We start from the raw sequence: 18,790 nt of genomic DNA on the forward strand, positions 1-18,790 counted from the left end.
CTCTGCAAGATTTCAGGTATGTTAGTCCCTGTGTTAGAGTCAGCAGTCATGACCAAGTGCGGAGTCCCCAAGGCAAGTATAAGACCTGTACTTCAAGCGATAGAGCCAGAAGTAGAGAAATGTCCTTCTGCTCTCTGGTCTGCCTTTACTGCTCAATACTCTGGGAACCACTTTGTCTTATCTCACAGTAATCACCCACCTCCTTTCCTCCTCACCCCTTGGGAAACCAGTTGAACTCTTCACTGCCTCTTGCCTTCTTTTTCTAGTGCCCATCTTGTCCTGCCAAGCCTGCTTTTGCTTCCACTGGTGCTGGAGAAAATTACAAAACTCTGCTGATTGGGTCCACTATAAAGGTATGTTACATCATGTCAACTAGGCCCTCACTGCAATGAAGCAATTCTTTTCCTGTCCCATGGCTCCCCTTCCTCATCTCTCCCAGATCATCAAGAAAAAATGCTCCTTTGATCCACCTCTCCCCTATCTTGACCCTCCCACAATCTGGCTTCTGGAATCATCATTCAATAGAAAATGTTCTCTATAAAGTTCCCAATAGCTCTTAATCACAGAATCTAATGGCCTTTTTCTCAGTCCACAGTCTTTAACACTGCCATTCACCCTCTTCTCCTTCCCAGTGTAACTATTACCTGTCTGCTCAGTTGGTCTCATGGGCTGGATTTTCATCCAGGTCATGTATAGTTCAATGAACACACGCTATCTCAAATTCTATATACCATTTCACCCTTAGGAACTCACACATTCTTTCTCACCTCTCTGGGTTTATATGACACACATCATCTCTGTTCCTCTGCTGCAACTGTTAGCCACAACCTGCTTTAGAATTTGAAGGTAAGTCTAGTAGATGTGCCCCACCCTTCGGGGAAACCAGTTGAACTCTTCACTACCTCTTGCCTTCTTCTCCCAGTGCCAATCATGCTTTGCCAAGCCTGCTGAAGGTCAGGTGTTTGGGGTACCTCTTAGCACCATTCATCACTTGTCAACACCTGCAGAAATCTCAGGTAAGCCTCTCTCTCTCTGCTGTAATCGTTAGCTCTGACCATCTGGAGAGCTCTAAGGTAAGGTAAGGCCTGATTCCCTATTGCATTCCACAGCACATCCAGTCCTCCTGCTGTGAGAAACAGGGAGGTGAGTCAGTCCATTCCTTCCCTTTTATCTGGAAGCTAACGTTAATCCTTCTCTAGTTCAGAGCTATGCCCTTCTGGGGGAAGCCCCTTTCTAAGGCTTAGACCCCACCTGACTGTTGGGACCTGGTTGCTGGCTCTGCCCATCCTCTCCTTGAACCTACCCCCCTTCCCCCGCCTTTCATCCTAAAATGGTCATAAAAGCTTATTCTCTGGCTAAAGCTGAAGCAGGTTTATTCACCCAGCCCAGCCCCTCTAAGGTTCTGAACATGGAGTGGGTCCATGGACCCCTCCTCCTTGAATAGATTTCAAGGACTCCCAAAATTTGGGTTTTTTAAAAAAAATTTTGGTAAGTATTTCAGTAGCATTAGTTTCCTTTGAACTCCTATGTATTTTCTGCCTTGAACACCCTTCCTCTGAGAAGAGGGTCCCTAGACTTCCCCAGCCTGCCAAAGGGGGCCAGCACACCATAAAGGGTTAGCTTCCCTGCTCTGAGGGCTGCTAGAGTTGGCAGCCCGAGAGAATTGGGGCATTAAACTCAGTATGTTTTTCAAGATTAGAGAGAAGGAGCATTTATGGCTTAGCACTAACTCCTTCCTCCCCCCATCCCCAGCCACATAACAATTCTCTTTGGGCTTTTAGAGTATAATCAGATTCATAAAGAACTTTCTGTTGCCAACACCAGAAAATGAAACCAGATGCAACCGATAACTGCAGATAAATAAATCACTTTCTTTAGTGACAGAGCCATCTGAGTGCTCCACGCTGATTCAATCAACCCGGGGACAAAATAGACAAGAGGATTCCATAATGACAGGCTGCTCTTTCCAATAAGCTTACAGGGAAACAACACAAAGTGAAAGAAATCAATTTAGATAGAAATGATACAAACCCCACCACCACCACCCCCAACTGGAAGGCCCATAACCACAGGGATTGACGAGGCCCCAGGTTTGATCTCTGACCAGCTACAGGCGTCAATGCTTTGTCTCTGCCCCCTTTGCGTCATGCCCAGGGCTCTAGTTGACTTTTAATATGTTCATTTATACTGATAAATCTCTGTCTCATCTAGCTGCATCTCCCCTGGAGCTGCTGGTGCTTTTTCAAGTAGACAGAAGACTAGAATTTGAGTCAAATTGTTTCTTCTCCAAACCTCCCCCTTCTTTTTTTTTTTTCTTAATGTGAACCTCAACACCCTGTGTAAGAAGATGGGGAAAGGAAGGAGATAAAACACAATATGATCAGTAATACAAAATGAATACCACACTGCATAAGGGAATATTCCACCAACTGTGGCTAAGGAAAGCCCCCGCCCCTGCCCCAAAGGTGGTGGTGTCAGAGCTAAGTGTTGAAGGGAGCTTAGTATTGCAAGAGGCATGGGAGGAGGGGGGGGGGTCAGCTTGGCTGGAACAGAATGTGGGAAGGGGAGTGTATTTCAAGACAGCCAGGAAATTACTGGAGCAGATGAGTGACTGAAAATCACCCTACATCTCTGCTTTGGACATGGTAACACAGTCTTAAGGTAGCCAGAACCAGGAGGGAACAGGCACCCCTCATGGCCATCCCCCAGTTCTAGTTAACCCCATTTGCAAGGAAAATGACCTATCACAGAATGTTTCAAGCAGCCAATTCAGCCTCATTTTCTCAGACTGAAAGTCTATCATGAAATAACCTGGCATTTAAATTCATTTCAATAAAGGGTCTCAGTTTCCTCCTTTATGCAGTGAGGGTGATAGCCTAAGGCTCCTTCCAGCTCATTGTCCCCTGAGAGTCTGTGCAGACTGCAAACTGAACTGAGTGGGTATCAGGCTGCTGTTTTAAACCAGCCCCCATGCTCTGGGTTTGTTAATGCAGCCAGAGCCAGGAGTCCCATTGATATCCGGGGTGCTTACTGAGTCATGAAAGGTTTTGTACGACTCAGAGGAGAAGTAAAGCCATCAATCACCTCATTAAAGTCTAATGACTTTGGGAAGAGCCTTCAAAATGGTGGCGGCTGGATGGGATCTTACTGCATTGTACTTTGAAGACGGCTTTTGATGCATTTCTAAACAGAATCATCTTTCTACATTAGTATTTGATGTAGGCAGGCAAAGTATCTTAGCACCAAGGAACCAGTGCCCTCTAACCATGGCCTTTTAATATCATACATGTTTCATCACATCTGAAGGCTATTTAAAAAAACCTCAAACACTTCTGCAGTCCCTCAGCACTCACCCACCCCCAAATTAATTATCCTATTATAAATCCAACACACGGTATTTCAGCCACACTGCTAGCAAGGCTAGGTCTTTAGCCAAATATGATAGAATCTTCAGTGCTTCTATGTGACTTCTGGGGAATGGAGGTGGTATGTGATCTCAGTGCCCCAGACTGGGCTGTGAAGAGCTAAAGCTTGGATATCAGCTTCCTCTTTAGCCACGCTGCTCCACTAGTCCAAGGTAAGGTTATCCTACCTGGCAACAGTCAAAGTAACCCATTGACAAACCAGCTCCAAGCATCAGGTACCCTTTCAGCTCTTCTTTCCCACCAGTGAGGAAGTCCCAGGAGAAGACAATGTGTTCTAGACTCAGGCCCCGAGTGCTACTTCAGTAGCATGTACTAGAATGGTATATTCTCTTGTAAGCAAACATTTGTGGAGGAAAGAATTTTACAAGAGACAGCAGTTCATTTGGTTTTACAGTAGCCTGCTGCTTAATGGGAGCATTGTGACTTAGTGGAAAGAGTACTAGGCTTGGAGTGAAGAAGATTTGGGTGAGAAAGGTGACTATGAGCAAAATGAGTCCTTTGAGCTTTTTGAAAAGCTATTGGATTCCTAGAGATAGATAACTATCTACATCTGTTGTTTTGTTTTGGGGGAGGCTTGCCACACTTGCCTAAATCTTTCCTCATTGTCTCTGGTCTGAGAATTTCACTAATTTTCAGACTGCATGTGGAAATGTCTTGTTTCCTGGAAAGGGTGAAAGGTTACTCAGTCAAGAGACAAAACCACCTAGCTCTTTCATATTCAACTCGATTGTTAACCTCAATTCCCATTTTGATGACTTGCCTTTTCTCCCAGTCTATTTTCCTTCTGTACATACTTGCATCCTTCCAGGGAGACAGGTATTTGAGAGGAAGAATTGTTTCATTTTTTCCATTTGTCTACCCAGTGCCTACTTTAGATGCTAAATAAATGCTTGTTGACTGATTGAGGGGAAGATTGGGTAGAGAAGTAAATGGAGAATGAGGCATGCTGCTGTAATAGGATGTCATGGCAAGACAGTTTGGCTACTATGTGCCGATCTTTCTAACAAAGCCCTGTTCTTACTTGCCAAAGGTCAATGAACTCTGAGATCCCTCCATCCTACTGAAACAACTTCGTTCGTTTCTTAGTTCCACTCTATCACTTAAGTAAGTGGCTTTACCCAAGGTTCACTTTCCTCATCTGTAAGATGGAGACATAAGGTCTTTTCTTCATCCAACGGGAAAGGGAATAAATAAGCATTTATATAGCAACTACAATGGACCAGGCACTGTCCTAAGTGATTTGCAAGGGAAGAAACTGAGGCGGAGGTTAAGTGACTTGCCCAGGGTCACACAGCTTGCACTGCATCTATACCTGCCTCTCTAGATAGTTGTTCCCTACCTCCTCTATCTAATTACCTAGTATAGACTGTTTTTCTATCATCTGTGAATATGATGTTTACTCCAAGTAAATTGAGGATTCTTTCAAGGAACAACTATTTGTTTGCTTTTTATCACCCCAGGGACTACCTAGCAGTGTCCACGACTCAGTAGGTACTTAGTAAAAGCTTGCTGAATTTAACACAACTAATATTTACACAGTGCTTTCAAGCCCTTTGTACATATCCTCATTTGAGCCTTACAACTGTGAGAGGCAGGTACCTCAAGGATTATTAGCTCTTTTCTTACTAACCACGAGTATCCCCAAGGTTTTGTCCTGGGCTGTGTTCTCTCTCCCACTTTGTGATCTCATCAGCTCCCATGGGTTCAAATTATCACGTTTATGCAGATCATTCCCAGACCTGTCACACTCTCCTGTGCTTCAGTCCCACCTCATCAACTGCCATTTGGCCATCTCAAGTCAACATATACAAAATAGCTCATCATCTAAATCATCCTCCCCAGAAAAATCTCTGTCCTTCCAAACATCCCTATGATTATAGACAGCCCCACTCATGACTGAGATTTGCAACTTCATGTCATTTTTGGTCGCTTATTTTCACTTGCCTCCCACATCCAATCTATTGGCAAATCTTGTCATTTCTACCTTTGCGCTATCTCTTGTGTATGTTCCCTAGACAAGGTCATGTAAGGAGCCTTCTAATTGTTCCCCCTGCCTCAAGTCTCTCCCTACTCTGATCCAACAGCATAATTGGTCTGACCATGTCACCCCTCCCGCTCAACAAACCCCAGTGATTCCCTATTCTATTCCAGAATCGAAAATAATAAATGCCACTGCTTGGCATTGAACACGCTTTAATAACCTGACTTCTTCATTTCTAACCTTTTTATACTTCCCTCTACATTTGTAATACAGTTCTGTGTGCAGTTCTTTGACCATGACATTTCCTGTCCCTCTCTACCTTTGCACAGTGTCAGCCCCTTCCTGGAACTTTCTGCTATCTCACCGTCTTTCCTTGAGAAATGCCTGTTGACCCATTAACAGCGAAACCAAGGCTAAGATAGTGGCTTACTAATAATCGACATTTTATGTAGCGCTTTCTATGTGCCAGGCACTATGCTAAGTGGTTCTCACTTGATCCCCATAACCACCATCTGGGAGGTAGGTGCTATAATTATCCTCATTTTAGAGATGAGAAAACTGAGGTAACAGAGGTGAAGTGACTTGTCCAGGTGTGAGGCTAGATTTGAACTCAGGTCTTCCCGATACCAAACTGCTTAGGGTCATACAGCTACTGTCAAAGGCATATTTGAACTGACATATCCCTGTATCCCAAAGCTATCCTCCTGCCTCTGTGAACCTTAAGTTATTAGTCTATTCAGCTGTGTGAGTGCCTAACAGTCCACTGTCTTGACTCAACTATTTAGTCAGTTTGATGTCAGAGGAAGTTTCTTCTCTGTTATGTATATGTCTATACTTAACTAATGTAGAAATAGACATGAAAGGTGCAAACTTTCCAAGGCATAGGACTGAGTTCTTTATAACTTGCTGGGCCAGTAAGGGAGAACTTAAGATATAGCTTTGTTCCATATGGCATGACCTCTAATGGTATGGTTACTTCCCTTCTACCTCCCCACTCCTGCCCCCAAAGCTTGTCACATCTCTTCTCTTAACTCTCCTTCCTCCCTAGAAAACTACATTATAGCTGGGAGCCTTCTCTTTCCTTCCTCATGGGCTCAGCAAAACACATTATCTACCTCTGATTTCCTCCCTGACCCATCCATTTCCCTTAGCAATAGCACATTCAGGCAAGCTGCTGACCAGAGCTAGAAGTGTAGTGAGATGCATTTTGAAGACCTTTGTGATGCATTAAGAGCAGTAGGGTGGCGTGGTGGAGACCAAGGCAGTCTTGAAGCCAAGAAGTCCCGGGCTTCCCAGCCCACTAGAGCCTCATACAAATGTGACTCTGGCCAAGCCACTCACGCTTAGTATTCTAGGCAATAAAGGCAAGCATTTCCGTAGCACGTGCTATGTGCCAGACACCGTGTTAATCACTTTACAAACATTAACTCATTTGAGGCAACCGAGATTCAGAATTGCAAAACAGGGAGGTGCCTGCCTGCATAGGCAGGAGCTGTGTCTTCACCAGTGAAATCTCAGGTCTGGTTCCTAGCCCTCTTTCAGCATATCTCCCCTGCTAGTCAAGGATAGGACAAAAGTTAGAAGATGAGCTAGACTTAGCAAAGCAATCAAGCATCTGAACAGCATGCATCATTCTCTCCTGACCCAAAGAGACCCAATGTTGTCAGGAACATCAGAGTCACTTTGGTGTGGAGGAAAAAAAGAGACTTGATTTGGGGGGATGGGAGGGGGACTTTTTTCCCTAAAAGAAAATTGCACAGGAGGAGAGAGAAGGAGCTGACCTGACTTAAGGTTGCTTTTCCTTTATCCTGCCTGACTTTTGTTCTTTCTCATTTTGAATACTGTGCTTTTGCCATCAACTCCATCTTCCCCTGAAAGGAAAGCAATACTGGCAGTTTGTGCTCAAGGCTTAAGGCTTCAAAGTTCAATGCGAGGGCTCCTCCAAAGGTAACCAACTTTTAAAGTAAGCCGAAGACTTGGAAATACCGCCTCGGGAGGTTTTTTTCCCTTTCATGTATACTCGATTTGTAGCAGCAAAACTTGGATAACTTCTGGAAAATACTGGCTGCTCACATCTAAAATGCATTAAGGTTCACAAAGTTATATCTGCACCATGTTGTTCTAAGCCTCCTCACGACTCCAATGTGAGGTAGCTGTTAGGAGTCTCACCACCCCCACTTTTACAGATGCCTTCACACTAGAATGACCAGGACACAGCTTTTAAATAAAATTTTAAGTCATTTCTCTAATCTTACTATAATTTTGCCTCTGTAATTGCACTTTAAATGCAAATAATTACAAGCTGATATAATTTTACTGTGAAATAGAAATGTTCATACTACTTTCATTAGCATGGAAGCTACACTGGGTGAGTTGTGGCCGCTCGGTCCTTCCCGAGGTGGGGGTGGGGGTTCCTAAGTGACTTGCCTTGGGTCAGAGTTAGTAAGCATCTCATCCTGATTCAAAGCTAGATGTCTGGACCCAACAACCGGGACTCTCTCTACTATCTCAAGCTGCCTCTCAAAATCCACGGGAGCTAATAACTTTTTAAAAATGAACAATTCTGAAAGTCATAAGAATGCCCATCAATGCAATGATCCGATATGATTACAGAGGATCCATGATGAACAATGTTCTTCCCACCTCCTGACAGTGAGGGGATATCAGGATTCAGTGTGTAGAATGAGACACATTTGAGGATATAGCCAATATGGGATTTTGTTTGACTATGCTTTGTTATTAAGAGTTTTGTTTTCCTTTTTTTTGGAGTGGGGAGAAGATGTGGGAAGAAGGGAAAATAAATGCCCAATTGAAAAAAATTAATTTTAAAATGCAAATTAAAAAATACAGGGGAACTAAGAATGCCATCTACTTTGCCAATACTTTTTGCTTCAAAGATCATTGCTTTCCAAATGAGTATACCCTCTAACACAAGAAAATTGTCTGGCCAAACTGTATATGTCTCCATGCTAATACTGATGTAGAACCACTCTGAATTTAGATATGCTGGTCCATGCACAACAGCTAGATCGATCCTCAAAGCCTTTCCAGCTGTCCTATTCCAACCATGGGGGGGTGGGGCAAGAACGTAGAAAAGTTATGATTCCCCATATCAACAGCTTGAATATCCAATGGCTCCACTCTTAGGTAGGTGATGGAGCAGGTCTGCTACTCCCAAGTGGGAAATGGTAGTATCCATAATGCTCATTGAAATCCATCAGCCCAGAAATGCAGATTCTCTTGTGCAACTGACATAATTGTGTTGCCATCACTATTAAATTAAAATGCCTTCTGTGTTTCACCAAATCATCCCTGCTGATGTATAAGAAGCCTTTTTTTTTTTTGTCGTTTGCCTTTTTGTACACTGCTCCCCTGAGGCCAAACCCACAAAAGTGTGTCACAGACATAGGAGAAGGCACGTACACATTGAACTGAAGCTGAAGTTAAAAGAAAGATGTTTTAAAGGGAAAAATCCAACCAAACAAATTCAGAAAGAGGTAATTTATGCAACAATGTGGTTAAAGTAAATGATAAAACTAATCATAATTCTGTCCTTTTTTTTTTTTTTTACTCCCTCAGGAAGCATTTGTCGATGCTAAATTGCTTGTCCACTAAGTTATCTTAATAAACACATGATCACTTTTCAAGCCGGAAGGGACCTTAGAGGTCAGAGTTCAGCACTCTTCATTTTAGTTGTTTTTCTTTTTTTTCCAGACAAATACAAGGCTTATTAGAACATCAGTGGGGGGTGGTCAAGATTTAAGGAATCTAAGCATTTGTATCGCTAATGCAAGGGGGCCAGATTTTAAGAATCTGAGTGCCTTAATGGTGGCCCAGATAGGTCTTATACACAGAAAGACTGTGGGAGGGATCTAGGAGTGGCCAACACCTTTCATTTTAGAGAGGAGGAAGCTGAGTCCTACAGAAGAGTAGTGTCCAAGGTTATACAGGGAGTGATTGAGCTAGGATTTAACCCCATGTACTCTGTTTCATATTCTTCCCTCCTTTCCATAGGACCATATTACTTCCTTTCAGAAGAATGGGTGAAACAAACAGCTTAGAATGCCCATTTTCTTACTGTATTGGTTTTTGTAAATTAAATTTCCTTTTTTTTTTTTAACATCAATCTATTTTCTGTCCCTCACACTCTCTACCCCACTGGGAGAAAAAGAAAAACAAAATCCTTGCTACAAATGTGCATAGTCAAGGAAAACAAATCTCCTCATTAGCCATGTCCCCAAAATATGCCTTATGCTACACCCTGACCTCACCTCCCTGTCAGGAGGCGAGGAGCACGCCTCATTCTTGGTCCTCAGACACCACACTGATCAGAATTCTTACACTTTCCAAAGTAATCTGTTTTGACAGAATTGCTGTTATTGTAGAAATTGTTCTCCTAGTTCTCATTTCATTCTTTCTACAAGCCTTTAAAACTGCTGATTTTTAGAACATTCATCTTATAGCCTAAACTGTTCTCATCTGATCATTTCTCTCTGCATCTGTTCAAACGGGTTTTTCCATGTCTCTTTGATATCTTTTCCACATTTCCTACAGCATAATAGTATTCCATTCTATTCATATACTCTAATTTGTTCAGCCATTCCCCAATTCATGAGTATCCCCTCAGTCTTCAGTTTTGCTACTACAAAAGGAGCCACTCTCATTGTTTGGTCTCTTTGGGGTCTAGGCCTAGTAGTCGGATAACTCGGGCAAAGGGCATGCGCTCTTTGGTCACCTTATATATCATTTCAAATGGCTTTCCTGGATATGGAGAGGTCAATTCATAGCTCCACTAAGAGCCCACAGAAGTGCCCATTTTTATCATAACTATTCCAACATTTGTCACTCTCTTCTCTTCTCTTCTCTTCCTCTCTCTCTCTCTCTCTCTCTCTCTCTCTCTCTCTCTCTCTCTCTCTCTCTCTCTCTCCCTCTCCCTCCCTCCCTCCCTCCCTCCCTCCCCTTCCTTCCACTGTCTTTGCCAGTCTGATTGATGGGTATGAGGGGGAATCTCAGAGTTGCTTTAATTTATACTTCTCTAACTGTTAACTATTTGGAGCATTTTCCCCTGTGGCTATAGATAACCTTCTCTTGAGAACTGCCTATTCAAACTCTTAGACCATTTAAACCTATTCTGAGGTTGAGAAACGTGACTACCTGTAGAACTGACTAGTGAAATATGTATGGCAATAGCCCCATCATCTTTGGGGAGAGGGGGCTTACCTTAACCTTCCTACTATCTCCAGATACTCCAGAAATGGACCAAAGTGGGGCTCTGAAGTGCTGTAATTGTTCTCCCAAAGCCAGTCCACAAATGTTCCTGTCCTTTACTGCTTATGCCCTTGGGACATCTTTCCGATAGACCTTACTGACTCATAATTCGTGTATTTGTTCATTCAACAAGCATTTATTAAATCCATCTCCAACCATTCTAGCATGCCTGGTGATCCAATTGATTTCTCAGCCTGCAGAAGATTAAAAGCAGCAAATTACAAAGGAGCCAGTGACAAGAAGGAAGAGCCGACAATGAGAGCAGAGACTGAACTCCTGAAAGCAGACACAAGACGTCAAACACCTAAGCCATCTAATTCACTGAACAGGTTTATTTTTTTCCCTTCCCTACAAGTTGGCATTAACTTCATTCTATTTTCTGCATAATTTCAAGTGCATAAAGGTATGTTCCTATGAGTGTCAGGAATGGGCAAAAGTCATAAGCCCTGTTTTGGTAAATCCTCTGAAGGGAAAATAAAAACCATTTCTACATAGCAAATGCTATTCACGGCCTGGAACCAGGAAGTTCAAGGCTGTGCAGCAGGCTTTATGCCTCTGTTCAGGGTACTGAACAAAAGCTACGAGGTTCCCAGCAAAATAAAAGTCAAACTGTTTAGGGACAAGGGAGAGGCAGGTGCCAAGAAATGTTGGGGGATAAGCCAAGACAATTCTGAGTAAGACTACAAGACAGGCACCTGTTAAGATACATAATAGTGAATAGAAGGGGTGAGGGAATGCCAGATTCCTTGGAATGAGTTTAAAAGACTGTTCAGAAGGGAGTGCTAGGAAGAGATACTTCCAAAGTACACCTGGAAAAGGGGCCAATTTTCCTGTAATGATAAACAGTAGAGTGCATTTTAGCTTCAACTTCCTATGATAGCCAGTACAAGGGGACTTCCTGTCATGGCCCAGGAAGACTAGTGTAGAACATGGAATGAAAAGGATGCCAATGTGGAAACAACTCTGCCTGATTCATGGCATCTCAGTTCTCCCCAAGGATCCCCTCTCCAAATAGCCAAATAAAAATATTAAATCAACCAACCATTCTTGATTAAGTACCATGGATGATTTGGGGGAGGGGAGAGTGGAGGAGTCCCTCCATTTGAGGGTTTTAAATTCTAATGGGTGAAATAAACCAGAATAAAGATAGGGCAAGGGAGTTGGGGAACAAGAGGGGAAGTGAAAGCACTGAGTGTAGATGCTTTTTTCAAGGAGTTTAGCTAAAAAGGAGATGTATCACGATAGCTAGTGGGGATGGAAGGATCCAGTGAGAAATGAGGGCTTATAAGTTTCTAATTAATGATTAAAGGACATCAAGCAGGTTAAATTATGTTCTTTAGTTGTTTAAGAAGGCAGGAAAGCACTGGTTACAAGAAAGACTTTCATCATATGCCATTAAAGTAAGAAAACATTGAGTATTAAAAGGGAAAATGAGATCTCATTTATGTGCAAATTCTTACTTCTACATGATGCATTATATACCCTAACCCTTTTTATTCTTTCTTGAAGGGAATGGCTCTCTCAACAGAAGATGGGGGGAGAATATACTTAGATACCAAGGTTGTGTCAAAACCAAAAGACATAAGTAAGAACTCAAAATGCCTATAGTCAGATTATACTGGTATGAAAAGATATGCCCCCACTGCCTCAATGCAATAGCTAATGGCTTTGGCAGGAAGCTATTACCACATCAGGCAGCTAGGTAGCCTGGTAGATAGGGTACTGGACCCTGAGTCAGGAAGACCTGAATTTGAATCCTGTCTCACATTCTTAACAGGTGTGTGTATATGTGATCTTGAGAAAGCCATTCTCTCTCCAAGCCTCATTTTCCTCATGTGTAAAAAGAAATAATGTTACAGGGTTGTTGGGGGAGGTGTCAAATGAAATAATATATGCAAAACATTCTGAAAACCATTCGTTGTTCAACTGTGTTCAACTCTTCATGACCCTATTTTGGGTTTTCTTGGTGAAGATAGTGGATTGGTTTGCCATTCCCCTTTTTCCTCATTTTACAGACGAAGAAATTGAAGCAGATTGAGTTAAGCGACTTGTTTGGGGTCACACAGCAAGTAAGTGTCTAACGCCAGATTTGAACTCAGGGAGATGAGTCTTCCTGTCTCTAGGCCCAGCCACTCTATCCACTGCAACACCACCTAGCTGCATCCACCACATCAGGAGAAAAGGTGGAAAGACATTGGGCCTTCTTCAGGAACCCCAAGCAACTAAGCCCCTGAGGTGGGGGGAGGCACAGGCATAGCCAATGAGAGTCAGCTTCAAGGGCTACCAATTGCTTCTAGCATGCGTAAAAAGAAGCAAAAACAATCTGGCAGCATGAACTGGGTCTGTGTTGCCTTTGTGCTTCCAGTACAGGGATTCCTGACCTTTTTTATGTCCTAGACCCCTTCAGCACGCTGTCTGATGAAACCCATGGACCCCAGATTAAGAACTCCATTATCTAGAGTCATGGAAGTACTGACTGGTGGGTGGGATGGGGTAGAGTGGAGGGAGGGGAGTAAGAAATACTCTCCTATAACCAGGCTATTAACAGGAGGGAATTGGACTCTGGAGGCTGCCTTAAGCTGTCATTATTTTGAGAAGGTGCTAACATTCTTGAGCTGTGAGAATCTATAAGGTCACCCAGGTAGTCTTGTCTAGAGGGATGTTTGAGCCAAGAGGTGCCACAGGCCTGGAAAAGGGGAAATGCTATAGCTAATAGTAAAAAAGCAAGTTACCTGTGCAAACTTTGGATCCTTAATTTTTACGTCATTGCCTGGGAAAATTCCAAATTGCATTCTTAAAGAGATTAATGATCATCTCCAGCATGTTAACTCAGAACCAGAATGGCTTCATCAATAACAGGGTGAATCCTGGCTCTGGTATTTATTGCCTCTATGACCTTGGGCAAGTCACCTCATTTCGCTAGCTCTTGGTTACTTCATCCACAAAGTGAGGGCACTGGCCTGGATGGCTTCTAAGGTCCCTTCTATCTCTAAATAGCAGCCCATAGCAACTGTCCTGTGCAAAGAGCCACTGAACTTTGTTCCAGAGCCAATGTCAAGAAGTAAGTTAAAACCTGTGACAAGGGGGTCAACTAGGTGGTGCAGTGGATAGAGCACCAGCCCTGAAGTTAGGAGGACCTGATTTCAAATCCAGCCTCAGACCAAACACTTGACATGTACTAGCTGTGTGACCCTGGGCAAGTCACTTAACCCCAATTGCCTAATAAATAAATAAATAAATATGAATGAATGAATGAATGAATGAATGAATGAATGAATGAAATGAAAAAAATAAAAACAAAATAAAATAAAAAAACTATGACAAGTACCAGGGTGCTCCAAAGCAATGATGGCAAACTCAAATAGAAATGGGGTCCACTAAACTGTACATAAGGATCCCTGCAACCACATATTGACTTAGAAAACCACATATTAACATTATCTTTGTTCTACTGTATTTGTATGTATTTCTGTTAAATATTTCCCAATTACATTTTTGATCTGGTTCGGGCTGCATTGAGAGCGCCAAGCATTTGGCACCTTTGCCCTAGACCCTCCTGTAGCCATAGCCAGGAGAGATACCCTAAGTTTCTATAGTGGCAAAACCATCTGTGAGTTAACTGCAGGCATCCAGATTCAGGTGGCTGGGGAAGATAGACCAAGTCCTGACCTCTATAGTATTGTGACCCAGGCCTTGGCACAGACAGCAGCAAAGTCCCTAAGTCAGGAGGACATGGACTTCAGCCCAGAGTTTCTGCCTTTGGGAAGGGTTGGGTCCAGAGAATGAGTAATTGTTCATTCCAATGTTCCATGCAGGTAATGATTCTACTTTTATTACCTGTTATCTAATCCAGTTAAACACTTTATAAATTAATGACCTTGGGAGAGTTTAAATCAATGAGGCACATGGCCAGGGAAATAATGAATGGGAGTGGCTAAGTAGGTGGGGGCAATGAGCCTTGAAGTGATCTAATTGGTGGAAACACATGTATACCCCTAGATACAGATGAAAGAACAAAGCCCCCCATGTGGAAAGAGGGAAAGAGAGGGAGAGGGGGAGCTAAGGGGCCCCTGAGGTCCCCAGATTGTGACAGAGAAATAGGCAAGCTGATATACATGATGATCTCCAGGGTTGAGTAAGCCACATTTATGCTCCATTTAGGCAGGAGACAAAACCCATTTCACTTGTCAAATGTCTTATGAGTAGGCATGAAACCAATGAGTAGTGAGTGGTCTTTAGGTGGAGTACGGATGGTCACTGGTATGTGTGATACAGAAAGTATTCTCATTTAGGTTGAAGTTGGACTGGAGGGCCTCACAAATCCCTTCTAATAGATTCTTCTATTGTGCAATGGGGTAACAACCCTCATTGGTAGAGTATATCCTTATCCAGACTGGTGCGTTTGTCATTTATTGTCCTGAAAAATGGCATTATTTATCTTCACGTCAAATTTCTGCTAAGGGTCAGAGATCTAAGATATACAGAGAACACAAGTTTAACATCTAGTATCATTTCCCAGTGGTGGGATAGGTAAAAGATATAAAGAAATAGTTTAATACTGTGCAGTTCTTCTTTTGAATAACCACATGTAATTTTCCTTCAAGTCACTAATAAGAGAAATTCAAATCAAAACCAGTAATGAGGTCTCACCTCATTCCCACTGCAGACATGATAAACAAGCATAGATTTGAGGGTTTTTTTTTTTTTTGTAAGGATCAAAAAGAGAAGGGGAGGGGAGGTTGAAACCAGGTTAAAGAATGACCAAGGAAAATGAACAACAGATAAAATAAAAATGAATCTGCTCTTACTGTGAGCAATCATATGCCGGCAAAACTAAGATTTCAAAGGAAGCAGATTACCTTCAGAGAGATAGGATACCTAAGTGATCAAAAAGAAAGATCTTAACCCCATCACAATCAAAAAGAAAAAAATATTAAGCTGCAAGTCATTTACTGAAGAACACCCCTGGTCCAGACAGATTTACAAGTGAATGCTACCAAGTATTCAAGTAGCAATTAATACTTATTATGAAAACCTATTCAATGGAGAAAGAAAGCCTTGTAGCAAGCACCTTGTGAGAGAGACAAAAGGTTGGCTTGATACCCAGCCCAAGAAAGGATAAAGCAGAGGAAAAGCTTCAGACCAATCTCGCTAATTATTTTTGATGCAAAAATGTTTCAATAGCATTAAGCCAAGAGACTGTATAGCAATATGTCAGAAGAATTATTCACTCTGAATAGGCTGCTTTTATACCAAGAATGGCTCAACATTGGGGGGGGGACCCCCACATGATTACATCAATGAACAGAAAAGGCTTTTGACAAAAATATTTGTGTTAAAACTCACATGGAAGGACTCTTAAATTAGGGCCACTAACAGCAGCAATTGGCATGTCTTTTTCTCTACCCATTTTAATTTCATCAGTTGGCATCAAAATGCCTCTCTGAATGGATAATTATGTGGTAACTCAAGTGTTTGCACCAGGGATGGCAAAATTTGACCCAAACACAAGGCTGACTTGTCTAAAGGAGATTAAAGAATGTTCTCTATGGCTGGAGATGGGAGTGGGCTGCCAAGGGCCTCCAAATCTGCATCCACATAACATCTCTTTGCTACTTATGCTTAGAGATCTCAGCTTTGGGATGTGAGTATACTAACTGGTTAAAGGGACTGGACTCTCCCTTGGTCGATTCAAAGTTGGCTAAAAAGTGGGAGAAGAGGGAATATGTAGAAGGACTCATCCATGATGGCAGGTACTACAGAGCTGTCTGGAAACTATTCTATATTATTATTATTATTATTGGGACAAGATGGGGTGAGGGAGAGGGCTTCTCCACTGGTTTTGGAGATGAAGGCAAAAAGCTTTTTGGGGGGAAAACACTTGTGAGTCACATGCCAATTATCTGGCTAGTTGGTTACTATTTGAAGTGAGAGATCAAAAAGCCTTAGAGCAAAGGTTTTATGCCATGGACTCCTTTGACAGTCTGGGGAAGCCTAGGGAACTCTTCTCAAGTTACAAGAAGTAGTGTATTGCCTACATTCAAATGGAAGGAAATGCTAAATTTCAGTTAGAGGTGAATGAAAATACAGATGTTATTTTTTCCCATCCAAGTTCATAGACCCCTGAAATCTATCCATGGACCCTAAGTTAAGAATGTCTGTATTAGAGGCACTTAGATGTCTCATTCCACCCTTTAGGATTCTACATGTGAAATGTTAGCACATATTCCATAGGGGATGTGTTGGGGAAGGGCTTGGCAATGACCTTCCAATAAACACCAATCCTAGCTAAGAGATAAAGCCTTACTTCTTCATTTCGTGCTCTATGTGTGTGTGAACCCTACAAAATGAAGAGGGAGAGCACTTGCAGTTACCAATTAAAATAAAAAAACCATCTCCTCCTCTGGATAGAAGGCTAGAGACCAGACTTTATAGAAACCACTTCAGCAATGGCAGTTTGTCTGGCCATCCGACTGTCCTTCTTCAGCAAGATCAAAAGTGTATCTGTAACCAAAAGGGCCTGAGACAGAGATGAAAAACATTAACATCTATTGAAAGGGGCCAAACCTCTATTTGCTGAAAACTGTTTCTTTAGAAAACCCAAGAGACTTAGCAAATCAATTCGTTGAGTCAATAACTTCAGGCAGGCAGTAGGATAAAAAATAAGTTCACCAAAAAACCTAGCATTTCCAAATGTCATTTTCAAAACCCAACAATTACAGAAACACGTTCCATTCAAGTGACCTGCCATGTGTGTGTGTGTGTGTGTGTGTGTGTGTGTGTGTGTGTGTGTGACCAGAGAGTTAACCTACCCAGAAAATCAGAGGTTATATAAAAGCGCAACTTGATAAAAATCTGACATACTACTTAATTGTAGAGAAATTCATTGTTCATGATTTGGTTGTGCTATATTGTCTGTATTGAGCTCCCATGGGATTACTTGATAGAACTATATAAAATAAAAGTTCATCTGGAAGAAGGGAAGGTACTTTATAATCATAAGACAAGTGATTGGCGGAGTAGAAGCAGTGACTTGCTTGAGCTCTCCTCCAAACCCCTCCAAATACTCATAAAAAATGGCTCTAAACAAATTCTGAAGCAGCAGAACCCACAAAAAGACAGAGTGAAACAAATTTCCAGCCCAAGACAACCTGGATGGTTGATCAGAAAGGTATATCGCGCTGGGCTGGGAGCACAACCCAGCATGGGAACGCAGGCTGCAGCAAACCTGGAGCAGGCCTCAGAGGACTGAATCTTGGGCAACTGTGGAGGTTTCCAGACTCCTCAACCCACTAATGCCAAAAATAACTTAGAAGGTCAATGGGAAAAGTCTGTTTCTGTCGGTGCTGAGACAGGAAGGCAGGGTCTCAGCTCCATTCCCCAAGAGCATGGCCCTGGGGGGGCAGCTGCTTCCCAAGCTTCTGGCCCACAGACTGAGGGGGAATCCAGTGGCTGATCAGAGAGGGATTGCAGGGATCTCTTTGCCAGTGCTGAGGCAGGAATCTCTTGCTTTGCCTGTGCTTGGATCTGGGTCACAGTTCTGGGCAGCAGTGCTAAGGTGAGGATCACTGGCGTGGTGGAGCTTGTAGTGGTTGTGGAGAGGAACCCCTCCTCACAGTTACAGGACAGAAAGGAATACTTGTGGTCACAGGCCAGGAAAGGAGTAAACACCTCACCCCTTATCATACCACCTTGGAAGAACTGAAAATTTACAGGTCCCTACAAGTATCTCTGAAAACAGCTGTACAAACCCCTGAAGCTTGGGACAGTACATTCTCCACATTGGAAGCAGACTCTTACCTTAACAAAGAGTTTAAAACTCAAGTAATTGGCTGGGATCATGAGCAAGCAGCGCAAAAAGAGTCAGACTATTTATCTTACTTTGGTGAAAAGAAGATCAAAATATACAACCAGAAGAAGACAACAAAGTCAAAGCTCCTACATCCAAAGCCTCCAAGAAAAATATGAATCAGTCCCAGGCCTTGGAAGAGCTCAAAAGGGATTTTGAGAAGCAAGTAAGGGAAGTAGAGGAAAAACTGGGAAGAGAAATGAGAGTGATGCAAGAAAATCATGAAAAACAAGTCAACAGCTTGCTAAAGGAGACCCAAAAAAATAC

At 42.6% G+C, this 18,790-nt stretch overlaps 1 long non-coding RNA gene across 1 annotated transcript; it reads left to right on the forward strand.

Moving 5' to 3' along the window:
- Nucleotides 1–661: 661 nt before the first annotated feature.
- LOC144454972 (uncharacterized) lies at nt 662–11,711 on the forward strand. The gene is made up of 2 exons (XR_013483547.1): nt 662–1,016; nt 10,839–11,711. It is a non-coding gene; the product is annotated as an uncharacterized LOC144454972 (long non-coding RNA).
- The last annotated feature ends 7,079 nt before the right edge of the window (nt 11,712–18,790 follow it).

Source organism: Phascolarctos cinereus, unplaced genomic scaffold (genome assembly GCF_003287225.1).
Source record: "Phascolarctos cinereus isolate Bilbo 61053 unplaced genomic scaffold, phaCin_HiC Scaffold_8;HRSCAF=390, whole genome shotgun sequence".
NCBI lineage: Eukaryota > Metazoa > Chordata > Mammalia > Diprotodontia > Phascolarctidae > Phascolarctos > Phascolarctos cinereus.